This window comes from Colias croceus, chromosome 1 (genome assembly GCF_905220415.1).
Source record: "Colias croceus chromosome 1, ilColCroc2.1".
NCBI classification, from domain to species: Eukaryota; Metazoa; Arthropoda; class Insecta; order Lepidoptera; family Pieridae; genus Colias; species Colias croceus.
This window is the reverse complement of record NC_059537.1, coordinates 3863597-3889423: the sequence shown is the minus strand read 5'-3', so window position 1 is coordinate 3889423 and position 25827 is coordinate 3863597. Positions and strand designations below refer to the sequence as shown.

At 31.1% G+C, this 25827-nt stretch overlaps 1 protein-coding gene across 1 annotated transcript in view; it reads right to left on the bottom strand.

The window, feature by feature from the left end:
• LOC123696156 overlaps positions 1–25827 on the bottom strand; it is a 162725-nt gene that overhangs the window by 115815 nt on the left and 21083 nt on the right. The gene's annotated exons all lie outside the window — the stretch shown is intronic.

The window sequence follows — 25827 nt, the reverse complement described above, 5'->3', positions numbered from 1 at the left end:
AAAAATTCATAATTTCTAAACCATAAGTTTTCGCTTAACTAAAGTTTGTTTTAAATGATTACTCATGATGCTCTCAAGCTGAAAAAAATTTTTGGACCACTGAAAACGGGCCACCCTGTATATCATTTAAAATTTTAATAACAAGTAGAAACGTTAAATTCGTTTGCATAATTTTTTTCTCTCTCTCTTCACATTTCAGCATCTAGCTCGAAAAGGCGCAGTAATGACGCAGGTTTTTTTTACCTTTTTGGAATCTTGAATAACTAAAGAATCTAAAAATCATAATAACTCAACTTCGGCAGCTTTCGGCAAAGTCGAAAGCTCAATTTGAAAATGAAAAAGACGATAAAATTCAATGATTCACAAAAAAATTAAAATTAAAATGTGGCAAAATATTTCACATAAAACGTTTACAAATTAATAAACTTCAGATCCTAGACAATCCAAAAATGTATGATACATATTAATTTTAATGGAAAACTTAGAAATTATCATACGTTAAACTTCAGAAATAGATTATGTGCTAAGTAAGAAAATATGACTACTCAGGTTAACTGTGAATTTTAATGAGATAAAACTGATTTAAATTTAATTTCATCTATTTTATCAGATAGTTCGTTTATTCAGGAATGTAATGCCACCAAAAAATCATCTGTACGACAATTTTGACTCAAACCATTTTAGAGATGATTTATACCGTTCTGTCCCATAGTGCGGCGTAGCGTCGCTACGATAAAGCTCAAATCACAAGTTCGTATCCTGTATCTATATCCATGTAATATAAAAAAGCCTAAGCTATATGAATTGATTTATCATAACTTCCATAAGCTTTTATTTTATGTATTACGTAAAATAAAATCCAAGAAACAATAACAGTATCAAATTTAACATAACTATCCCATACCATAACTTCCTAAAACCACTCGTATGTCTGTACATCGATCGACCCTGGCTCGTCCCACGACTCCAAGCAATTATAGACACCAGATATTTACACTGGCGTTGTGTCAAGCTTCACGACAAGTGTGATTTGACGCAAGGCTCGTTGTAAACGAAGCTGGTAACCGCCTACGTACAAAAAAATCACAAAAAACTTGAAAACAAAATTTGGAGAACCTTCTTCATTGAAGCTGGTTAAAATTATCGAAAAAACATCGTATACAAACTTGGATAAAATTCAATTTCTGTCTCGTATTTTCCTTTATGATAAATTTAAAAATAATGTAAAATTTAAATGTATGTGGAATGTGGGCAATAATTATTTCATTATTCCTGTATCTCAAATCTAGAATTTGAATATTTGAGTATTCGAACAATAAAATATTACCTATCACATTTTTTATACATAATACTACGTATTTGCATCATTAAAAAATTAAATTCTAGCGGCCAAATTAACATTAAAGACCCATTAAAATTATAATGCGATTAAAACAATTGCTAATATCCCATTCTAGACGTATTAATAATTCATTGATAGGTTATAGGCTAAAGATCAGGCCAGAGCGTTGTGACATCACGAACTATTTTACCAATTACCGCATACCAATCTCAAAGCGTGAATAAGGATTTTGGGAAACGCATCTCAACGACCTTAGCCTTTGCATGAAATATTTAAAAATGAATCACATTCTTGTATAGACGGCCTTATGCCATGTGATCGTGTCAACATGTGGCAATGGCCTAGATGCAATTCAATATTCGATTACAACAGAGGTGACGAATATGAGTTTTTGCATGTAATTAACTAGTTACACTCTAGTATTATTGAATTTGGATGGACATGTTTGGTTAAGCTTGTATGTAATTATGTTTTAGCCTGTATGGACAATTGAAGATTACTTTAGCGTATTTATGCTAAATATCGTCTAGGATATTATTTTACATGCAATAATGAAATAAACTTTCTCTATTAATTTGTTAATATTATGATCATTTTATTAACTTGTTTTATCTTTTAATTCTATACCTATGTAACAATAATGTAATATTTAATTTTTAGCGCTCTATAATTTTACTTAGTTACTTCATATATTATTTCTATGAATTTCGAAAACAGTTACATAATAATACTACCTACTTTATTTTTTTTATTATTTCTACTTTTTAACATACTCTAATTACTTCATAATAAGAACCATTTGTCAAAAAAACGATTCCATAAGCACTAAAACCATTAAAATTAACCAATTTAACGTTTTGAAAGAGTGAATGTGAATTATTATGATTTCGAGCACAGTTATATTATGAAATTAATATGTAATAATGTGCAAGCCTCATATATTTATTCTAAGTGCGTTTTAAAATTTCAGTTTAGATTTGTAAGCAGTTATTGCAAGTTCATACGTGGGCTACGTATAAATAGGCTACATTCTTTTTTATGGTCAGTTTCATTCCCATGGCCATAATGATAAATATGTACCTAGGTCAGAGTTTATCACTCACTTTTACGTAAAAACTGTATAGTAAAATATACAAATGTGAAAATGTAAGCAGCTAGTATTGGAGATATGGGTCATACGCAAATAATGAATGTAACCATTATAACCCAGGTTGATCGTTCGATCGTGGTTAAAATAAAGATTCATCTTATTTCTCGTAAGCAATATTTTTCGGAACTATTAAAAAAATTAATAAAGTGATATCCCAAACAATTTCCTACCACCAAAGTCACAAAAGAAGGTTATATCAGGTACCAATATTAACCAGTCATCGGTTCTTCTTTAATTTTGAAAGATACAATCATCTCAATTTTATTTTTAGTCATAGATCCTTGTGATCTGGGCAATCCCCGGTGAAATTTGTATTGATATTGTCAACCTTATTTCTGAGTGTTAAAGTTCATATTTATTGAGCACGAAATCAAAAACGACCTTGGTGTTATGATGCAGTTCAGAGAATGTAATCTTAATTAAGACATGAATAATAACCAGGTTTTCCATTTATTGGAATACTATGTTTTAAATAAATTATGTCAACAAATTTTTTATACAAACAAATATTATTTCATACTCGTGTTAGCTGATTTACTATTTTAGAACCCTAAAAACAAGTAAATTAGTTGAGTGTCTAATTATTTTATTGTTATCTACCTATAGTTGTATCCTTATAATTTATAGTCTGCAGTACTATTTTAAACTTGTATAAATAAGAATTATTTGTAAATAGCTGCGCTCCGCGGTTTCACCCGCGTGGCTCCGCTCATGTTGGTCTTAGCGTGATGATATATAGTCTATGCCCTATACTCTATAGCCTTCCTCGATAAATGGGCTATTTAACACTGAAATCATTTTTAAAATCGGACCAGTTTCCTGAGATTAGCGCGGTCAAACAAACAAACTCTTCAGCTTTATAATATTAAGTATAGATTTCTCGTCAAAATAGGTAGTATAATTTAACATCGCGCCTATAACAGATAATACTAACTGATTTCGATCTCTTTAATAAAATAACATCAATATTAAACTACTCTGTTAATATTCCTCATAAATTAACTAATTAAAATGTATACAATTCCGCACAATATTAAAAGGTCATTTTGATATATCACTCCACGAGTATTGTTTAAACGGAATTCAATCACTAATGTATCGGAATTCATTAATATTTATGCGGTATCTTAATCTAATTATATAATATATTCAGTGAAAACTACATTATGTGTTGTAAAATTAATACAACGAATTGGTTGTGATTATTATTTACGTTAATTAAATGTGGCTTTATAATAATAATTATGTTTATTATTTTACTCTCTTTTGTGTATATATTTGTTATCTTATACGATTCACTAATGAGATGTACTAATAATAAATACCTTAACAATCAAGGTAACCAGAACAGAATTTCTCCTACTCAAAGTTTTCCTACAGAACTTTTACCAATAATTCGTGTAATGTAGATAGACAGCTATTGTCATACTTATAAGTTTCACTTATTACTTTATAAGTACCTACTAAGTACTATCATGATGGTTGGATGTTCCAACTTTGTCCTAAATTCATTTTATTTCATACTCTAGTACCTATTTTTATGAATACGTGACAAAAGTAACAATAGAAGGCAAAAGAAATAACTTCAAAATTTACATCTTAAAAATTTGCGAGGACAAGTTTTCATAACTCACTTCAAAACACACTTGAACAAACAGACGCATTTTTAGCGCATGTTTAATTTCCGCTAAGAATTGAATGAGTTGTCCCTTTTAAGGCTGTTAGCTAGTTCATTGACCCGCCGGTTAGATATAATTTTTCCTTTTATGAGTTCATGACATCATTCTCAGAGGCGTTATCTTAATTTATCACACTAATAAACATATAAAAACAAAGCGTGGCGTCTGCGGTTCGCAATTAGTAAAAAGTATGCTTCCCGTAGACCCCCCACGGGTTTTGTTTGATATTCAAATATTATCGATTTGTTCAACACTCTCGCAAATTTTAACTCCTTTGTCTTTTTAACAGGCTTTTATTACGTTTACATCTTATATAACTGTACGTACGCTGAGTTTGGAAAATAATAAAATTCAATTTATTTTGATTGAATTTTGAAGACATTAATTGAACTTTTTTAATAGATAGGCAGACGTTGGACCACAGTCCTCTGTGAAAAGTGGTAACGATGTCTACGGTGGTAAGTCACGTCTACCTAGAAAGTGCGTCCTGATTCTCATAAAAAAACCCATATTGTTTTTCTCTGGGAAGATACAAGCATGTACAAGATATTATTTAAATGAATTTTGCAAGCTTAATTTTGTCGTTTGCTATTTTTGTCACGTTCTATAATGCGTGTGTCGCCAGATATATAACGTAGGTATAGAAAAATTCCTCATCTCACGTGTTATATTTAACTACTGAAAACATTTTCACGTCTATTGCTCTTTCATAAAATATGTGTAAAAGAAAACGCCTGTATGAACGGTGAAAGATAATTGTTTCTCTTCTCTCACTCATTTAACTTAAGAAATAAATAAACTATATCTTCACAAATTGTACTTTAAAAGCGATGATTATCAAATCAATATGCAAACAATTTAATAACCAATAACTCCTTACACGCACAATAAACATTAATATGTAAATTGGCAATTTATTAATGCTTCCACAATCCTTGATATATAAGTATGAGATGGACTTTTAAAAACTATTTTTCATGAAATTTAATTTCACAATCAGAAAATTATCAAGAAGATATCTTTACTTTTGAATGGATAAATCATTCAGCTGATGATCTACTGATATTATAAAGATGAAGAGTTTGTTTGTTTGTTTGAACGCGCTAATCTCATCAGGAACTACTGGTCCGATTTGAAAAATTATTTCGGTGTTAAATAACCCATTTATCGAGAAAAGCATAGGCTATATAAAGTATAGGCTATATATTATCACGCTAAGACCAACAGGAGCGGAACCGCGGGGCACAGCTAGTAGTAAATAAGGAAGCTTTTTTATAAGATTTAAGATTATAAACATATGGGTGGTAAAATATCAAACGGTTTTTTAAACGACTCCAAATGTGATGGTTATTCATACAGGCATTATTTGCAAATGGATAATTTAAGATTACATCTGAACGTTAGAAGTTTAAAAAAAATTAATCAGATGAGACTGTTGATTGATGACAGTAGCAATTTATTAAGCTTCTTACTAACAAGTCAAATAATAAATCTAATCTCAACCAAATGGATTTATTAAATATGAACTAATAGCGAGGTATAAGCAATATGGAATAATTTATTCTGTGTCTTAAATATTGTATAGCGGTTTAAGATTCATGAAGAATTTAATAATAATATGTTGTATAAAATAAAGGAACATGAAGCCATGAAGTCATAAATAAGGCTAGCTATGCAAAGCTTTGTTACTCATAATAATATGTCTTCTCTAAAATTTGTTTCCATGAGGTCCTTGTTTTATGACTGTAAGCACTATATTATATTACATGCGAATGAATGAAATATATTGTACAAACCCAGTTTAATAGGTAGGTAATAAAATAAAATATACCCTTCTGTATTGCAGTTTAATCACACATAAATTAACACTCAATTATTTTCGAATAAACCAATCGGCGATCAAAGCGGAAATAAAAAATGTATCATGCAATAATTGAAATTAAAATGAAATTTGTGTATATCTGTGGAGGTTGCTCGCGGCGCCGAGTGCCGGCTAAATAAATCAGTTGTGGGGCAAACATGACCAACTTGTCTTTGGAGGACTATCTATCTTCCTCTGCACACGCACTTTTAGGGCTGCCAACGATTTGTAATTAATTTTATTAATTAACTTTAATTAATTGAACATAGATGATCAAAAGACACAATTAGGTAATTAACTTCATAGTTTTGTATTTAGAGTTAAATTTTGTTTGGAATTCGTGTTAATTTTACAAGATACTGATTACTGCAGAATTCAATGAAACCCTAATCTATTTTTCCTTTAATCAAATGCGGCTAATGTACCATAACAAAGTTTGAAATTATCAGAAGGACCTCGGGTGTTGAGTCATTATGCCCTCCCAAGTCAGGCTAAAGATCCTACTTTATGAGATAACTAAGAAGGAGAACCCGAAACTGGTCATTGAGTATTATCAATAAATTGAATTTAATTATCTTATGAGTGTTAGCCCTAACGTAATTCGTGTCGATGCAGCAACCAGAACAAATTATAAACGGCTTCTTAGAATCGCAGATCTTGCCGAAAAGAGATCCAATTGATAATATATCGTTTCAATATTGATACGTTTTTTCAATGTTTTATTTGATTATAATAACTATTTGGGTAATTTATATTTATAATTTTTGAGGAGCGGATGTTGTAGTACAAATCAGTTCAGTCAGAAAATAGCCGATTTTGAAAAGATAACAGTAAATAGGGATGATCAAAACGTCTGTCTGTCATAACCTACCTACCGTCTTGCTTCGTATGGAGGGCATAGTGCTTCGTAAATCGTATTGCCAGCTCAAAAAATATTAACTTATCTTGTGTTAGGAATATACAAAAGGTAAAATACCTACTTAAGTGACAGATTCTAGAGGTTACATTTAACATTTGTACAAATATCAGTTGATATACACCAACACGTAAAACCTTAAATTCTCATGAGAAAAATCATGCAAAAAAAGTGGTATAGCAGAGCTATATATATAAGTCAATTTTTCATCGTAAAACCGTTTCTTTTGCTTATCAAAAAGCTCACAGTAATATGTCCTTTTCGCACATGTATTGCGTAAAAAGAGGCCATCATTGTATACTTAACGGTTCATTGTTCAATGTTTAATGGACAGGACAAAAACATTTTTTGGCGGCAAAACGTAGGTGGCGTATCTTTATGAACCTTGAAAACTTTCTTGCTGTTTATTTAGTCCTTAATACTATAACAGTAAGGTTGAAATTTGAATAACTGTGATGCTGTGTATAATTTTGTTATTGTTATTTAATTTCTTTTATATGGTAACCCAGTATTCTGCTACAAGCTACACCGTAAGTGATTCTATGCTATTTTATTTTTGGGATTACCGTTAATGTTTTGGATTATGGTGTTTTATGGTTTGATCTTAAGTGTTTTCTAGTTTCCATATTCAGTTTGTTATTTTCTTGAAAATATTGACGTAAAAAATAGACCTAGTGAGGACCTTCAACTCAAATATTAATAATTCAAATGGACTTATTTTAGAAGGCAATTTGAATAGTCATAGTAAGTAGAGTCATGTTTTTTTTGTTATCCAACTTATACCGAAATATTCATAGGTTTTAATAAAAATAGTAAAAACAATATTTAGCTAAATGCAGCCTTAACACTTGGAATTTACATTAACTATTTTTACATTGATTTTTTTAAGTTGGATCGATATTAATTCATAATAATAGATTAATCCTAGTAGTAAGTGAAATAACAAATTACACATAATCCTTTCAGATGTTAGGCACACACATTTTTACACAGCGATATCTTTCCAAAAAACAAAATTCCCGCGTCCCAATTTAAGGTATTACGAATTCGGCCTCGACATTGTGCGGTACAGTTACGTTCAAGGAAGCCGAAATCCTTACAGGATCATATTTCGAGCCGCAGGAGGCATGACACACTTGCTTGACCGACTTGTCTCTCTTTTATCGTCTTATAATGTGATGTAATTGTATTAAGGTTGGTGTGATTCAGATTTAAGACGCCATTGATGTTCATTTTAATGTGTGGAATTTGTTTATAGTCACTCGCGATCACAGACATTAAAACTTTTTAATTTCGTACTATATTTTTACAAACAACAACAACAAATTATCATAAAAGTTATACGATAACCTTATTCAACCTTTCCAAAGGTGCAAGTGTGAAGTTGTATCCTGTAAAATTGAAAAGGGCCTTATTTTTTATTTTTTCTGTATAACAAATATACTCATTTAAATTAAACACATAAGACATCATCTATTTCACTTAATTTATATTTTTACACCTTGACCTATGTATATCGATCAATATAGTATCTAAATAATTAATTCTTATCATTTTTTCCTATTTCCTAGTTAATTAAAACACTCAATAATCACAAAGATATTTAATTGATAAGTCATAAAATTCATTAAAATGAATACTTTTAATTTGGTTCAATTTTAGGTCATCCTTGACGCACATAATTCCGCTGACCGGAAGGATTCGAACCTGTCATAAATATATTCGTCGATTGTAACCTACATTGCAACGGGATCCAATTTAAATATTTAAAGGTAGTTTGTGAATACATTTTAATATTTTATTACATAAACATGTTCTTATTTATGTTGAATAATCATTATAGTTTAAAAAAAAACCTTCAAGCAGACTGTGGAATCATATTTGTTCATAAGTTTTCGTAGGAACTAATAGTTTACATATTTATTGCATATTACGTATTTAAATATACCTATTATATTAGTTTAATGCCACTGGTGAGCCTTATTTTAATATTTAAATAATAACAAAATAGCATGCTACACTGTAAGGCTGAATAAAAAGCAACAAAATTTTCAAACACATTTTTAAATACCCCGTAATTCTTAATTATCCCAACACCTTAAGACTAATCAATTAAAGGCTTTCTTAATATATGCATGCTGTATCTTCCTCCCATATACGAGTACAGCCAAATAAGTGATTTTATCTCCATCCACATTTTAGCGTTCCTTAATTAGGTTGTAGTATAAAAGAAATGACCTGGCATTAGTCTGAAGGTCTTTAAGGACCATATTCGGGAGTTCCAGTAATGTTTTCGAACATCAACGCAAAGAGGATCGTAATCAAACATTCAAATAGTAGTTAATTGGATAATTGGCATTTTAGAAATATCGTTTAACGTTTATGGATTTTGTTAGTTTGTTTACTTTAGTGCATCTTCACTACATAGTATAAAACAAAGTCGCTACCGCTGTCTGTCCGTCTCTATGTATGCTTAAATCTTTCAAATCACGCAACGGATTTTCATGACGCATTTTCAATAGATAAAGTGGTTCAGGACGAAGATTTTAGTACCTACATTATTTGTTATGATAAACAGTAATTATAATAATAACTAATGATTATTCATAACTACTACTACTACGAACTATCATCTTTTCAGCACTGTTTTTTTAAATCAGTCATCATAAGACAAAATACTATAGAGCCCATATGTAACACGCTTTTTACAAAGTCTCAACCTCATAAACATGCCATGAACAATAATCTAGTTTAAGAGTAATTACTTATCCCGTTACCTTTGTATCACGTAAGAATAAATAAAGATTTAAAGCGAAACGTAACCAAGATACTGTTAATATTTATCACCATATATTTAAACTCAATGTCATGGTGTCGATTTATTTGGCAGCTCGAAGTATATGATACGGTGTTCAATTCATAATTCAGAGGCTCAATGATTGCTGGAGTGAGATTCTCGGGAATTGCTTGATAAGTTTTGTTAAAAGAGGAGGAGCTTTTATTCGGTGCAAAGTTTTGTGATTAAAATAATTATAAGGATGAACTTTATGTAATTATAGGATGTATGTAATATTTTAAATGTTGATTTGAAAAGATCTTTGATTGATCTTTCGCAGTCTTCATCATCACTACATAGTATAAAACAAAGTAGCTTTCTCTGTCCCTATGCCCCTATGTCCCTATGTATGCTTAAATCTTTAAAACTACGCAACGGATTTTGATAGATAGAGTGATTCAAGAGGAAGGTTTTAGTATATAATTTATTATGTTTTAGATAAAGCGGGCAAAACCGCGGGAGGAAAGCTAGTTTCTACATAAATAAATGTAAGTAATGTAAGCGTGTACAAGAGGTGATAATAATAATATGATTATGATTATAATAATTATGAATGTGTTGGTGAACGGATGCCACCGGGCTTATTTTAGGTAAGTATACTAACAATATCATCATTATAATATTTCTATTACATTTAACAAAAACTTTCTATTCACTTTGAGATCTTTATCGGATCCGGGTTGATAACTAAGAAAATTAACTGTGGAAAGTGGGCACATGTGAATAAGTTAATTAAATATATGCTTAGTGTCTTTTAAAAGCATTAATTGGTCATGCAGGTCAGAACTTGATGTAAAGAAGAAAAAAATTCTATTTTTTTTCACTTAAAATAAAAGAAAAACACATTTTAAAATTCATCTTTCCCTTGCATTAGATAGCAGTTATTTACATTCTTCATGCAATTGACTTACCAGCCATAACCTATTATAAGACGCTTTTATTAGCTTCACCTGTGTGTTTGTATATGTAACCGACTCCTGTAGACTCAATTTTGACCCACTTTAAACGTACAGATTTAATTCAAATTTTGTTTACTTATCAAGAATCGGTAAAAATACAATAATTTAATGAGTTTAACGCGTTCTTTTAAACTATACTAATATAATAATAACATTATACTACAATCGACTAACTAGCCATAACCACAGAATACATAATAGTAGCTCCATAACCCTCCATAACCTATTATTATACGACCTCAAAAAACATCAAAACAACAGGTTCCATTTTATTGTTCAGTGCATCTCAAAAATCCGTAACAAGTGACTTTGACACGACCTTACACGGCCATAAAAGTTCTCACGTGGCCGGTACCAGAAGCTGAAGAATATATCTTGCTTTATTGTTGCGTTTATGGGCCGAGTTTTGTTGTTTAAATGCATTTCAACACAGCGTAAGTAGGTGTTACGTTTTTCACTAGTGTGACCATATTGGTGGTGGGGTTAGGTTAGGTTTAGAAGTACCTATATCACAAATTATTCACTAATTTATAATGTTTCTCATTTATATTATGTTTATTGTTTAACATATAATTAATGTTATAGATGTTTTTAACATAGGATTAATCTATTGATATCGGAAGATTTGTATTGAGATTCAAAATAATGAAGGAAAATGAGGCTCGATTTATATTGGGGTATTTCTCTTTTCCATTTAAATTCTAAAGTATCAGTTTTTTCATGCAATATCTTAATTTTTTATTTTTAGTAACTACAACAAAATGCCAAAAGGATGTTGAAATAGTAAACAATTAACATACAAATATTTAAGATATTTAATAAAAATCGTAACATCGTACTAATGATGGAATGTAGCAATTTTTATGGATCAATTAATTAACTAGGTCAAATATTTTTATGGCACATTTGGTTTAATTGCGAATTTATAATTAATATTAATCATCGTGACTCGTGCTCACCTTTTAGCGTCTTTATGAGAAGGTTACAAAAAATAAAATTTACCTTAGATGCCTTATTATGTCAATAAATTCCTATTGAGTAGATAAGTTTTATGTACGAGATTCGTGTCGTTTATGAACATTATTTTTAAAACTAACAGAATTTAGTACTGAAAAATCAATACATTTAACATAGACATATCTTGCACCCAAGGTTTACATTCCATAAAACATTCCCAAGATTCCCGAACATCCACCCTAAACATTATCATATCCACCCTCTTATTTATGGCACCACAAAGGATATCAAATCTCGCCGCTTGGCGCCGTGCGATGACATATCATATTTACTGCATATGCATTGTCAATGTTACTAGTGATGCATGATCCACTTTTTTGACATATTTGCCCCGACTCTTCGACACCTTTATCTGATTTGTATTTATCGACAAGCTCTACTTGTAATCGTGTTAGGTAGGAGAATGTACTGTTTGTGTTATGGGCATTCCGATGCTACAAACGCTTTGTAGTCTTGTTTTTGTGTGTATGTTAATATCAACTTATAAATTATGTAAATAGACATAAATTGATATGACTAAAACATTTGAAAGTTATTTGAGTTTATTACTAGTATCATTATTATTTAAATATCGGTTTCCTAGATTTAATTAAACGAGAATTAATTACAACGAGAAGCATGGAGTGAATTATGTAAATTATCAGGATTACTGTATTTCTTTCTATTTGTTACTAATAAAAAATATAGCACTAGACTCGAAATTTATTAAAAGAAACAACATTTCATAATGCACTTTTCTTTTCTAGTATTTCAAATTGATATAACGCTTCTTAATTTTAAACTAGTAAAACCTCCGTTATTTTCCCCAACATACAAACAATGTATACGCCACTACGCATATAAAGCTAGTCAACAACAGTACTGAGTCAATTGTCTTTGGTACAGCGACAAAATGTTCTCCTTTAGGGCTCATGTTGTACGTCGGTAGCTAAAAGGCAATGGTTACAGTTGAACATTAGACGGTTACAAGAGCTATATTGTCCGTACATTCTTTGAACATTTCGCCGGCATGGTGTTGTCCGTATTCAAGTGTTCTTTGCATGCAATGTACATAATATTTAGTATGCCTGCCACTAATAATTTTAATTATAAAAAAGTACTTAGGTGAATAATATTGCAAACAGAAAAAATATTTGACTAAAGCGTGAGTTCAATTGTGTGAAGGCTCTAGGTGATTGAATAAAACAGATATGCCTTTATTTATTCTAATAGAACGGTTGCTAATTATTTAACGTAAATGTACGTATCAGTAATCAAAGTAGTAGATTTTGGCGCAAATATTAAATACCACATTGTTCATTTACTTCAGCGTATTATGTTTCTTATATATCAAATACAACACAAAAAACCGGCCAAGTGCGAGTCGGGCTCGCGCACAAAGGGTTCCGTAGCAGCAAATATAATAAACTTATTATGTCAATTTATACACCTGGTGAATGGAGCCTAAACTCTCCCGATATTTTGCCTTGTACTTTTATGTATGAATATTAATTTTATATATGTATTTATAAATATTCCGTGCTATAGGCGTGCCCAAATCGGCTTGTGATAACTGAATAAAGAAGTATATACACCAGCTTCACAATTAAAATTACTATCTTATCCCCGCCCCCGCGCGAGACCAAGCCCCGCAACTCACGCGCTGCAGCGCAGCGAGCGACCGATCTTCTTGAATCGATGTAATAATAATAATCTATAGGATTAACGCGTTTTAAAAATATTGGTTCGATGGATATGTTTAACCTATTATTACTCAACAATCACATTTGTAATATTAAACTTTATCAAATGCACAATGTATTTAAGGTACATTACTGGATAAGGATTAATGGCGTATTGCTTGAATAAGCTAATATTTCTCGTAAAAAGTACCTACATTATAAAGATTTTATATCATCGCGGATTTTTAAAGGTGTACAATACTGTAGTATATTTTTTGATCTATCTTATAAGGTTCAGCCATCGTTTTCAGTGTAAGCACAATAACTTAACCAAAATTACAGTTAAATCAACCTATCTCAAAAACTATAAGAGATACTTTGATCAAACCAAAAATCGTTGAAAGAGTTAATTAGCATGCATCACCTCTATTTTTTTTAGAATTTTATACCCCGTAGTTATAAAAATAGAGGGGGGGGGACATACTTTTTACGACTTTGAGAGCTGATATCTCAAAAACCGTTCACTTTAAGAAAAATGTTTTTTTGAAAACTTTATATCATTTTAAAAGACCTTTCCATTGATACCCCACACGGGTATGTACATCGAAAAAAAAAATTTCATCCCTCAGTTACATGTATGGGGGGCCCCACCCCCAATTCTTTTTTTTACTATTTAGTGTCATATTTTTGTAGCGGTTCATACAACACATATTCCCATCAAATTTCATCACTGTAGTACTTATAGTTTCCGAGTAAATCGGCTGTGACAGACGGACAGACGGACAGACGGACAGACGGACATGACGAAACTATAAGGGTTCCGTTTTTGCCATTTTGGCTACGGAACCCTAAAAAAACTTAAACTTTAAAAATCAGCTCAACCAGGTCGAGCATGTAACATACTTCTGAAAACTCTGTCCGTACTCCACACATCCTTATGGCGGCAGTTCAATACCTGAATACAATGCGCGTGCGTCGCATTGCGTTGTCACGCGCTCAACATTCATAGCTGATCGACAATGAAATCTTTTTTGTAGACCCATGATATATTTCTGTCTACGATTCATTATAGTATATGGGTTTAAATAAAAACGGTTAAAAGTACCTACAAGTCCATAATATTTTTAACCGACTTTCCCTAAATAAAATGAGGTTTTCAGATCAAAGTTTTTCTTTCACCATATATACTAAAAGCTCTCTAGTTTGAGCTTTTTCATTTTTGACGTGACAACGTCTAATTCGATAGAGCCGGTTGCACGCACGAAAAAACATGACTCATGCGGCGTTACCTCGCTCTGAGGCGTTCCGTAAGGCTTGAAGTGCAAGCGAGAGCACGGAACGAGCGACAAAGAAGCACAATCAGATGTTGTCACGTTCAACTGTCGTCAGTAAACCGACTTTACAGACCAATTTTTTTTGCTACACTTATTATTAGTAGCTTACACAAATAGACAGTTATAATCTAATATTGTTTTAGAGAATGGACTTACATTTCATGTTAAAAAACTAATTGAATCGAATTTAATATAGGTAAATGCGAGTTCATTAGGATTTGCGCAATTCGTCGAGAATATAATTAATATTTTCTGCGTCATTCTGAATGAATTCTTAATTTTTTTTTCTGTCATCCTCTTAATTACCTACTTAAATCCATACTAATATTATAAATGCGAAAGTAACTCTGTCTGTCTGTTACTCAATCACGCCTAAACTATTGAACCAATTTGCATGAAATTTGGTATGGAGATATTTTGATACCCGAGAAAGGACTCTTCTGCATACCATTCAGTAACAACTCTATCATGCATGAATGACAGATCCAACACGAGACATTATAAATTGAAAGAACAAACCTTAAATCAACGTTTCTTTTAATATCTATTTTATTAACTCTTACATGATCACTATAATTTAGCCATCAGTGTCAATCGATCTCCATTCATCTGTACCTGCCATGTACCTTTACCTGCATACTAATATATCTGAGTAACTTGTCTGTATGTTTTGTATAAGACCATAACCGCTCAACGAATTGGCATGAATTTTTATGTAGAGATAAATGGAACCCTATGTCTCATATTATACAAATATATGAAACGTAAACGCAGTATAAAGCATTCTTTCAATCCTGAAAACAATCTTGAAAACTATAAAAAATGATTTGTATTCATGATTTTGCGCTAAAAGGTAAACTTCGAGCAAAACAGCGGGGTAAAGCTAGCAACACATAAAAAGGGGGAAATAAAGGGCAGTCGGCAACTCTATTATCGTGTCAAAGAGACTACGTGTCCGCCACAATCTGTCGGTTTGTTCGTCTCTCTATAAATAATACGGATTTATTCGCATACAATCTATTTAATTTATTGCTATTTTGGACACAATGTTCAGTAGCCTGTTGCCTGTAACCTACCGCCTGCAATGGCCTTATTCGGTGCATTATATCGCTCTTCGTTTATTTGGAAGTAAAATAGTGCCCTGTTTGTTTTGAATTTAAATAATATCTATAAGCTAAAGACAGCACGTTTATTTAATTTTATACATCGATGATATACTTATACATTTTTAAAAGATTATAATGAGATGTATTTTACATTAATCTACAAGGATTGACTTTATAGCTGATTTTTTTAAGCCGTTATGATCTTAATCTTCTACATTGAATATTAATTAAGGCACAATATTTAATATTATAATTAAATTATGTGCATAAAATATATATGAGAGAATTATCCAGTTATCGATTCCAAAAACAATTTTTTTTTGTTTTGAATACTTAGTTTTCCTAATCTTTGTTAATAGTTTATTAATACAAACATGTAAAGTTATTAAAATATTATATTCTAAAATCATTGTTTTAATATCTACCTGCTTAATATATTTTAATTTAAGGCTCATACATTTTTTTAAAACCTGTTATATTTGACTAATTTCTCAGTTTAAACTCATCAAAACAATCTTATTAAATAATTATTGATAAAAAGTCTACTAGATTAGAGGAATAATATCATCATATCAATTAAATATTCTAGACAAAACATTGTAGAAACTTCGAGAATGTTCTCGAAACACCAAAACATATCGGTTTTCCTGAACAAAATAATGCTTTGAATACGCCTGAACCAATAAACTTCAGTGATTTAGCCCAACGCCCTGCCCTTGTGTGTCGAACAATATTACAATATCGGTTTACAAACGGAATTATTGTTAAACTTAAAGGTTTTGCCGCTTTGATGTGAAAACCGCCACAGTACATTTAATATAGATTTGTTCTGACAAGTTACGATTGAATTGTATCTGTGTATCTACTGGGAGATTTACGAAAAGCTATACTGTGGTATGGCTGATTTGTGGTACTGTAAATATATTGAATAGCAGTTTAAAAGCTATTGTATGGATGAATTTTTTTATGCAATTTTGAGGTAGCCATTTACAAACTGCCTTTAATGTAAATCTAGATTGTGATTTCCCATTTATCTCATAAAATATAATACCACAAGGTTTGCTCTTCTCGGCTCTACTATTGCATGAAAAAATAAAGGTAATTCATGCTCTTATAAAATTATACTCTACATTAAGCTCTCCATGTCTTTTATATCGAATGATATCCTAATTTTGGTTTACCAACCAAAACATACAAAAACACAACAAATTGCCATACCACATTATAAACTGAATTAAACCTATGCCCTACATTATATTCGGCAGCTCGTTATCAACATTAAATTCGCAGCTGATTTATTACAATCGCTTTGCCTATCTAAAATTCGCCGACATACCTATCTCAACTAGAGGGTGTTTCTATTTCACAACGCAGACGCCGCACGAGCCGCGTGGTAGTGAAATTAGTCACGACCTAGATTAGAACTTAGAAATATGAACTCTAGTACTTTTAAATAAAGCTCAAAGTGGAACTTTTTGAAATGGTTTATAAGACTGGGAGATACAGGTTAAGAATGTTGTTTAAATTTTGAGAATGTGCATGATTGAACTGTTAAGTTCGCATTGATTTAGGAATGGTTTATTAATTAAGGCTATTGCAGTCGACTCGAACTGTGACAGTAGGTTACATAATTTATATTTTTTTTGATAGAGGACTTTTAAAAATTCTCTTAATTTTTATTGAGTAGGAAAATTAATTATTGCAATATCCTTTATTTTTTGCCTTGTGTAATCTCTTTAGTAATGGGTTTTTCATTATTCTTAAACATAATGGTATTTCACTTCCTAGTGATAAAATTTTCATATTTTTTAATATAATTTGGAAACCTTGTAAAAAAATAATGTATAGAGTCATTGATTAACTTAATAATGAACAAACATTTACGTGCTCCCATACCATTAAATATATATATAAGTAAAGCATAACTTTAACAGATTACTAATCAAGGCGTTTGTAACACAATATAAATATATGTAAACAAGTCAATAAAAAAGTAATTATCTCTTACATCATCCAAAAAATCATAAAAAACAACATACAAAACTGAACGCATCATCAATATATCACACAAACAAAAAACCTTGACAAGCCGTTGATTAAAACATTAATTATATAAACTGTATCATTTACGCAACTTCCTTATTTTTACATTTCAAAATTAATCATGTACTTTATCGAATTAGTTGACCTTTACCTTACTGTAAAGTCTAATTGATCCTTGAACTATGTCATTTTGGTTGCTTTATTATGCCATTCAATCATAACTATATGACAGTTATTTGAACATCGTTTTAAATTGCACGGTTTCATATTTGTTGTATAATCAAAGTAGAATACACAAAATGTTCTACAGATATAAATGAGGAAACATTTATTAGGACTGCCAACTAAATTAAAAACAAAACTGTTTATTACACATATTATTAAATAAGATTTAATATATAAATTAAACTATAAATGAATATCGTTAAATATAACATAGTTATATCTTAATTCAATCAAAAGAGGACTTTAGACATTGAAAAACGCACTGATGGCTAAGTGGCTGTAATTGACATAGTTTTAGCTAAAAAAAAAAAATAAAAAAAAAACTATTGAAATAGTACATTTTAGAACAAAACCTCAAAGCCCTTTGTGTCATATTATGTTAACCAATTTAATTCCAAGATTTCTGACTATTAAGTAGATATGTTACTCGTTTTATGGACGATAAAAACCATTAAATTTGAAAGTTAAGCTCGAATAAAGACTTTGATGTGCATTTGCACTTTATTAGGGTTATATCTTATGATATATTTTAATTCAAAAACGCTCGTAATTCACTGAGATTAAAGTTGAATTTTGTGATATAAAATAAATTGTGCTGTTCTTGAAAAATGCAGCAAACAGATGTCTGCTTCTAAGAAGGCTTCACTGATTCAAATATTTGACGCGACATAAATCCTCAACAAATCCACAAAATGTGTGTTTTGTTGTACCTCGGCTTGTGGCATATAAATGTATTATATTTTTATCCACGACTGATATTTTTTTTGTCAAAATCTTTTCGATCATGGAAAGTTGATCACTGAGGCTAATCTAATCAAACAAGATAATTCCTAAATATAGCAGATGTAATCATGTAGAAAACTGACATCTTATCTACCGAACTAATTTATTTTTGGAAATAATACTTCCACAAACTCTAGGAAGCTTTATATGAATGAAATTGAACTGCATAGATAGAGCGCTTTATTGGCTTATAAAATCATTATATTATCCGACATACCAGCTATTTATTATATGTATTAAAGTATAAAAACTTGTCTGTACACTACATTTATATAATACACCCAAAAAATCTTCCATCAAAATCTTTACGTTGATAATAAATAAAGCTCATTGCAACCTTGCAAATAATATCGTCGTATGCAGCTTTAAATAACTTCAATTAGCCCTGCACTGGCGCTATTTCGTATGAATAACGGTACATTTGGCAAATGAACCATGTTTGTCTCAAATGAACGGTATATGTTGAGATAACGATAATATGGCGATACGATTAAATGGATTACATGATTATGTAACTGTATCTGCTTGTGTGGGGTTTCTGCATGTAGAGGTGTGTGGGTTTCTTTTGGTGTTATAATATGTGTTTATCATTTATGACGGTAGTAAGTAAAAACAGCAATGGTCCTAGACCCCAGGCACATCCGGGAAAATGCTGTTAAACGTTTTTCCAACGGCTTTGCGCATATTACATTGTAAACCTTTTGAGAACTGTTAATTTATCTTCACGAAAAATTCTGGATGTACCATTAATATTGGAACGAACTATTTTCTTCTTTCAGATAAATATTTTGATGAAATAAAGATTACATCTCATATAGGTCAAAGATTTTTGTCCCTAGAATGTTATTTATAGATTTCAGTATGCAACTGTGATTGGTGTCATGATCGAAGCTTATAAAAAGCTCGTGTCACTTCCATACATTTGTATCCTCGTTTGTCACTCATGTTATAAAAACTATAATAAACAAATTCTACAATAACTTTACCTGCTGGCCTTTTATAATAATACTAGTTACGACCCGCCGCGGCCGTTTCACCCGCGTAAACGAGTTTTTCCTTTTAATCGTAATAACTCAGCCCCCGGAATCACAGACACAATAGAAAATCTATTGTGTCGTGGACCGATCAGGCCGCTGGGGGCTCAATGGGTTAATGTTCCTGTGGGAATATCAGAATTAAAAGTAACCTGAATTATTCCTTATTTCATCAGCTATCTGTCAGTGAAAGTCCAGTCAAAATCGGTTCAGCCGTTCCATAGATTATCCGGAACAACGACAGAAACATTAAAAAAAAATACAACTATTTTGGTATAAGTGTATAGATCGTGTATAGATCCATGCGCATTAAGTAAAAAGCGACAATTTTAAAATTGCAAACAGACACCCTAGTTTTATTATTTGTAAAGATATGGAATAATGCCCGCTTATACTGCATTGTATCGATAAAATTCCCTAACATCAGCCTTGACTTATCAACCGGCACTCTTTGCCCAGCTTTTTTCCTTTTATCTGACCTCAATTACGTGCGGCTCCGCAAATTCTTTTACGGCACAAATTGCATTCATTTTGGTGTGATATTAACAAATGGTTGCAAATCACAAACAATATATTTTGAATGTACCCGCGTCGGTTATAAGAGTTGATTACATTAAGTGACCCAATAACACTGTTGAGACAGTTATGACTAAATCCATGTTTAACTTTAGTAATATTATGAACATTTCCATTTTTCAGCAAGTTAAATCTATACTTAAAATATTATAAAGCTGAAGAGTTTGTTTGCCTGTTTGTTTGTTTGAACGCGCTAATCTCAGGAACTACTGGTCGGATTTGAAAAATTCTTTCGGTGTTAGATAACCCATTTATCGAGAAAGGATATAATATATCATCACGCTGGTGAAACCGCGGGGCGCAGCTAGTAACATAATATATTCACGCTTTGTAAAATGCAATTTTTGAACTTTTGAAACTTTTGCATATATTTTTTATAACGTTGTGCGTGCGACTTCGATCGTGTAAAATTCCAAATAGATTTTTTATTCATTTATGCTCTCTTACATACTCTAAGCTCTTGTAGAGCTTTCCTCAATAAATGGTCTATGATGATGAGTTCTATAATAAGTAATTACCTTAGATTCGTACGCTCAGAAAAATATCTTCTGACATTTACAAAATTCGTACGAATAACTGGACAATGCAAGACGAGTTTTTTCTATATTCATCTCCGCAATCCTCAAATCTCACTAAGTGTTTGAATATCCTCTACCAACCATTTCGGATTTGATTATGACAGAAGTACACATGCACATCGTCACCTCAAACTTTGTACAAATACCGTTATAGTCATTAAATTGTAGGATACAAATAAGATAGTATCTCACCACAATACTAGCATACTAACAATCGCGGAAAATCGTCTGGAAAATATACAATGACACACGGTTTCGGACGTTTATGAGGACGCTCGTTTACTGTAGATTAGATGTACAGAAATAAGTAAAACCAGTTTCTTTTTACGGATTACAAAATACGAAAACAAATGACGACTTGAATAAATGCGTAGGTCACATCTGCAAACGAAACAGTTTTAAAATATACTTCTTAGGTACATCTAAATCTGTTGAGCAATGATAATTATTATACTGTTTGAAAAGTATTAAAAAAAATAAAAAAAATGCCATTACGTTTTTTTATATCACAAGGTATAAGTAGATACCTAATATTAAAAATTTAAAAACACATGCATTATATTAATTATCACAAGTACCTAATCCTCAAATCTCACTTCCATCTAATGTGCAATGTGCATACAATTTCCAATACAGTTATTAGTTGGAACATATTCGGTTACTATTATATAACAATTATAAGTGATGAGCGAATTTTCTATAAAGCGCATTCTCTCACGAATAAATAGAATAACAATTGAGTACATTATTCACGATACGTTTCTCTTCGCATTTTTACTCTTTGCCGTACAAAATACAGAACAGTGTTACACGCGTCTGGTAAATTAATTACGATCTATACTGATATTATAAAGCTGAATTTTTTTTTGTATGAACGTGCTGATCTCTGGAATAAGGGTTTTGAAAAATTATTTCGAAGGTAGTCAATTTATCGAGGAAGGCTATATTATGAACATTGAACACCCTAAGACCAATAGAAGCGGAGCAATGCGGGTAAAATCGCGGGGCACTAGTACCTTAAAGTAACCTCAACTAACCGTGAACTTCTATGACAAATAATAAATAACTAATTACTAATTATGGGCATTTATTCATACGTAATGACACTTATGTTTATAATATCGATCAGCTCAATCCAACGTTAAAAAAATGGTTAAATACAACACAGTCCGTAAACCCAAAACTGTATCAATACCAGTCTGCAAATAAATAATGAATAATCAATTGAATCATTTTCTTTTTCATATGTCTCAATAAAACATACCCGCTCCATCAACTTACGTTGGAATTCCAATTTTTGGGGTATGAAGCAGGAAAACCAATGACACAAAACGGTAAAGATGATAACATTTTAACCCAAAAAATATATTATCACTATGAGTCATAATTTACGCTTAACAATAAAAAAGTCAAACTATTTCATTTTAGGTACTCAGAGGTATTTAAAAACAATGATAGTTGTTTACATAATTTTTGAACCTAAAAGAAAAATAAAGTTTTCTAACTCCATAGCTGCTCTACTAGAAGACCAAGGGCTAAACTTATAATTCAAATCAAACAAAGCACACCAATACAAACGCGCGGAATTTTAAAGGCATAATTTAAAAACGTTAATAAAACATAAGTTCTCACTTAACTCACACTTATCTCGACTGTATTGTTGGCTTATCTATCAGATAAGAGGTGGCAATTAAAAATTTGTTCTAGCAATAAATACACAACGATATTCCGATTAACTAAAAGGTAAGTAATGTAAAACTGATCGTCTCACTTTCGTTTTGTATGCGAAATGCATTTTAAATTATAGTCTCGTAGAATGTTCGATTTATTTAGAATTATAGTGTGTTACGTTTAAAGCTGTGCAATGTGCATGTCCCATAGTAAAAGGTATTTTGAACATTACTCTTTCGCTTGCCTTAATGCGGTTTAGTGGTAAGAAAAATTACATTTTTTTTTATTTTTTGCTAAAGAAAATACCTAACTACATATATGCCTTTACCCATTACCTATTGATTTGATCCTATACGATCTATCTGTTTAGTATTATAACAATGTAACTTAATTAATACAAAATCTTTTAAGGCGTCCTTCCTGTATGTTGACTATCAATAATATAATATATTAGAAGCCAACCCTTACTCCTAATATCTTGTGTAATTATACACTATTTTTTATAAAATATTTGTTTGATAGTTTCATTTTTAATACCAACTCAAACTTCAATATGGCGCATAATGCTATGCCCATACCTTTGATCGAAGTTATTAAAACAACAAAATAATCAACAACACCAATCTCTTAACATTGAAATACCTTGTGATACTATTAACACGTTGATCTAATTAAGGACATAATGCTAAATTATAATGAAACTAATTAAAACATAATTTCAATAGATTTTATCTAAAATGGATTATGTTGTTCCATTTATATAAACCTACTAGCTTTTCACCCGCGTCTTCGCCCGCGTTTTCAAAGGAAAACCCGCATAGTTCCCGTTCCCGTGGGATTTCCGGGATAAAACCTAACCTATGTGATAATTCAAGTTACCCTATATATGTGTGCTAAATTTCATTATAATCGGTTCAGTAGTTTATGCATGAAAACCATACATACATACAAACAAACCTTTCCTCTTTATAATATTAGTATAGATAAATAGATAGTCGTAGAATAAGCAGTCAAAACTAATAAATTAATCAATCTAGTTTAAAACGACAAAAAAATAAGAATTAAAGTTTAAATCCGATACTCAAAATATTAAGCCATCTATCATTTTTAGACATATTTTGTAGGTACCTATAGCCTTACTTGGCAGACCTACCTGAGTAGCAAATAATAACAAAGAAGAATTCACACAAAAACATTTAAACCTAGCTCCAACTAATCGATCCTAACTGTCCGAAGTCATCGTCTTAATTAGAAAACACATAGATTTAATTACTCAATTATATTTTTTTGCGAGGAACCCATTACTCCCGTCAATCAGTTAACATCTTGATAAGACGTCAACAATGAAATGGATATAAAAACAAGCTTTTGTTTTTACGAGATAAATAAGGCTATAATTATGTGATTATTATGATATTAATTATAATAATACCAACGGTCTAGTAAGTCACGCACCAAATACAGGTACCTAAAGGATTCATATTTTTAGGCTTTGCAGCAAAAGTAGGTATTTTTTTGGAAGAAATGCCACTGATCTACGTAGGTAGACAAGCTATTTAGAAGGATATAATATTATGATCTTAAAATTTTCGAAGTAAAAATGAAGCAATAGAGTCCAAGGGGAGTGCTTATCACGGAGGTAATAAGGAAAATGTTTAGTTTAAAGTAGTGTAAAATAACAATTAAAGATCCTGCTGTGTGCCGTTAGTAAAATTATACATAAAAAAACACAGTCAATGCGCAACTTCACGTATTTGCTCATAACATTTTATATATAAAAGTCATACACATTACTATACATACGCGACAGCGCCATCTATTACAAAACTTATATACTAGTTCAAGACATTCACAATCATGCGCATAATAATATTATGAAGTTATGTATAGTTTACGTGAATGGCCGTTTGATATGAATGGCGCTGCTGCCGTTTTATTATTTTTTTTTCTTCATACGAACTGAAAAAAAGACTGTGTTAAGGAATGGGTAGTGGCGTTGCTAGGAGGACCTTTGTTTACTACCGAAGTACTAGAAAATTACCAACAAGTAGTATCTTGTTATAACCTCTGATATTGAAAATCAGTCAAAAATCCTTCCTCCAGTCCTTAAAATATGCCTATATAATTTTAGATATAGGCAAATTTTAAGGGGCCATAATATCATCTGTAATCTCTAGTTCTTCATTAGCTGTGCGGTGTGCCCCGTGATTTTATCCACATTGCTCCACTCCTTATGGAGCTAAGTGCTACACCTGAGAATACAGAACTTGTTCTATGACTAACAAATTTCAATTATCATCAACGAATCGGCATAATGTTCTAAGAATCCGGTCCTACATTGACAATAACAAGACTTGGTTACGAAAATGCTCCAGTTAATCAAGGAAATAAATTCGCAATAAGATAAATGGGTAATAATGAGTAAGCTAAAACAAATTTTAGATAGCTTAGGACACAATAGACTGAGATGACTAAAACTGGGGAAAGAAGTTATTATATTATGTCACTATGAATTAAACGAATTATTAAAGCTTAAATGGTAACGTTATTTATGTTAAGGTAAAGTTAATGTTATATACCTATTATAAATTTACTATCGTTGAAACTTAGTCACTCTTTAAAAAATAAAATTTCCATTTGTAAATATACAGAAGCCTATAGTTTTTCTAAGTAGTTATTAAAGGTCTGTGACATGTCTGTGATAAGTCAAATCAAATCATGAATTTGTAACATTATGGTTTAGTTTAAGTGCCCTTACGCACTAGCGGTTAACCGCGGGGGCGGCTAACCACGCGGTTAGCCGCTTTCCCATTTTAATATGCAACCGCTTTTATGATTAGTGCGTACAATCATAAGCGGTTGCATATTAAAATGGGAAAGCGGCTAACCGCTAGTGCGTAAGGGCACTAATATTATTTTTATTTCAACCACACATTTCCTTTTAAAAATCAAACTATTCATATTTGGCATATAGACAATTAAAACATGTAGTTATTGTAGAGTCTGAAACTTTAGAGCTTTATTGTGATAGACCGAAACTTTGCTCTCACCAGGAT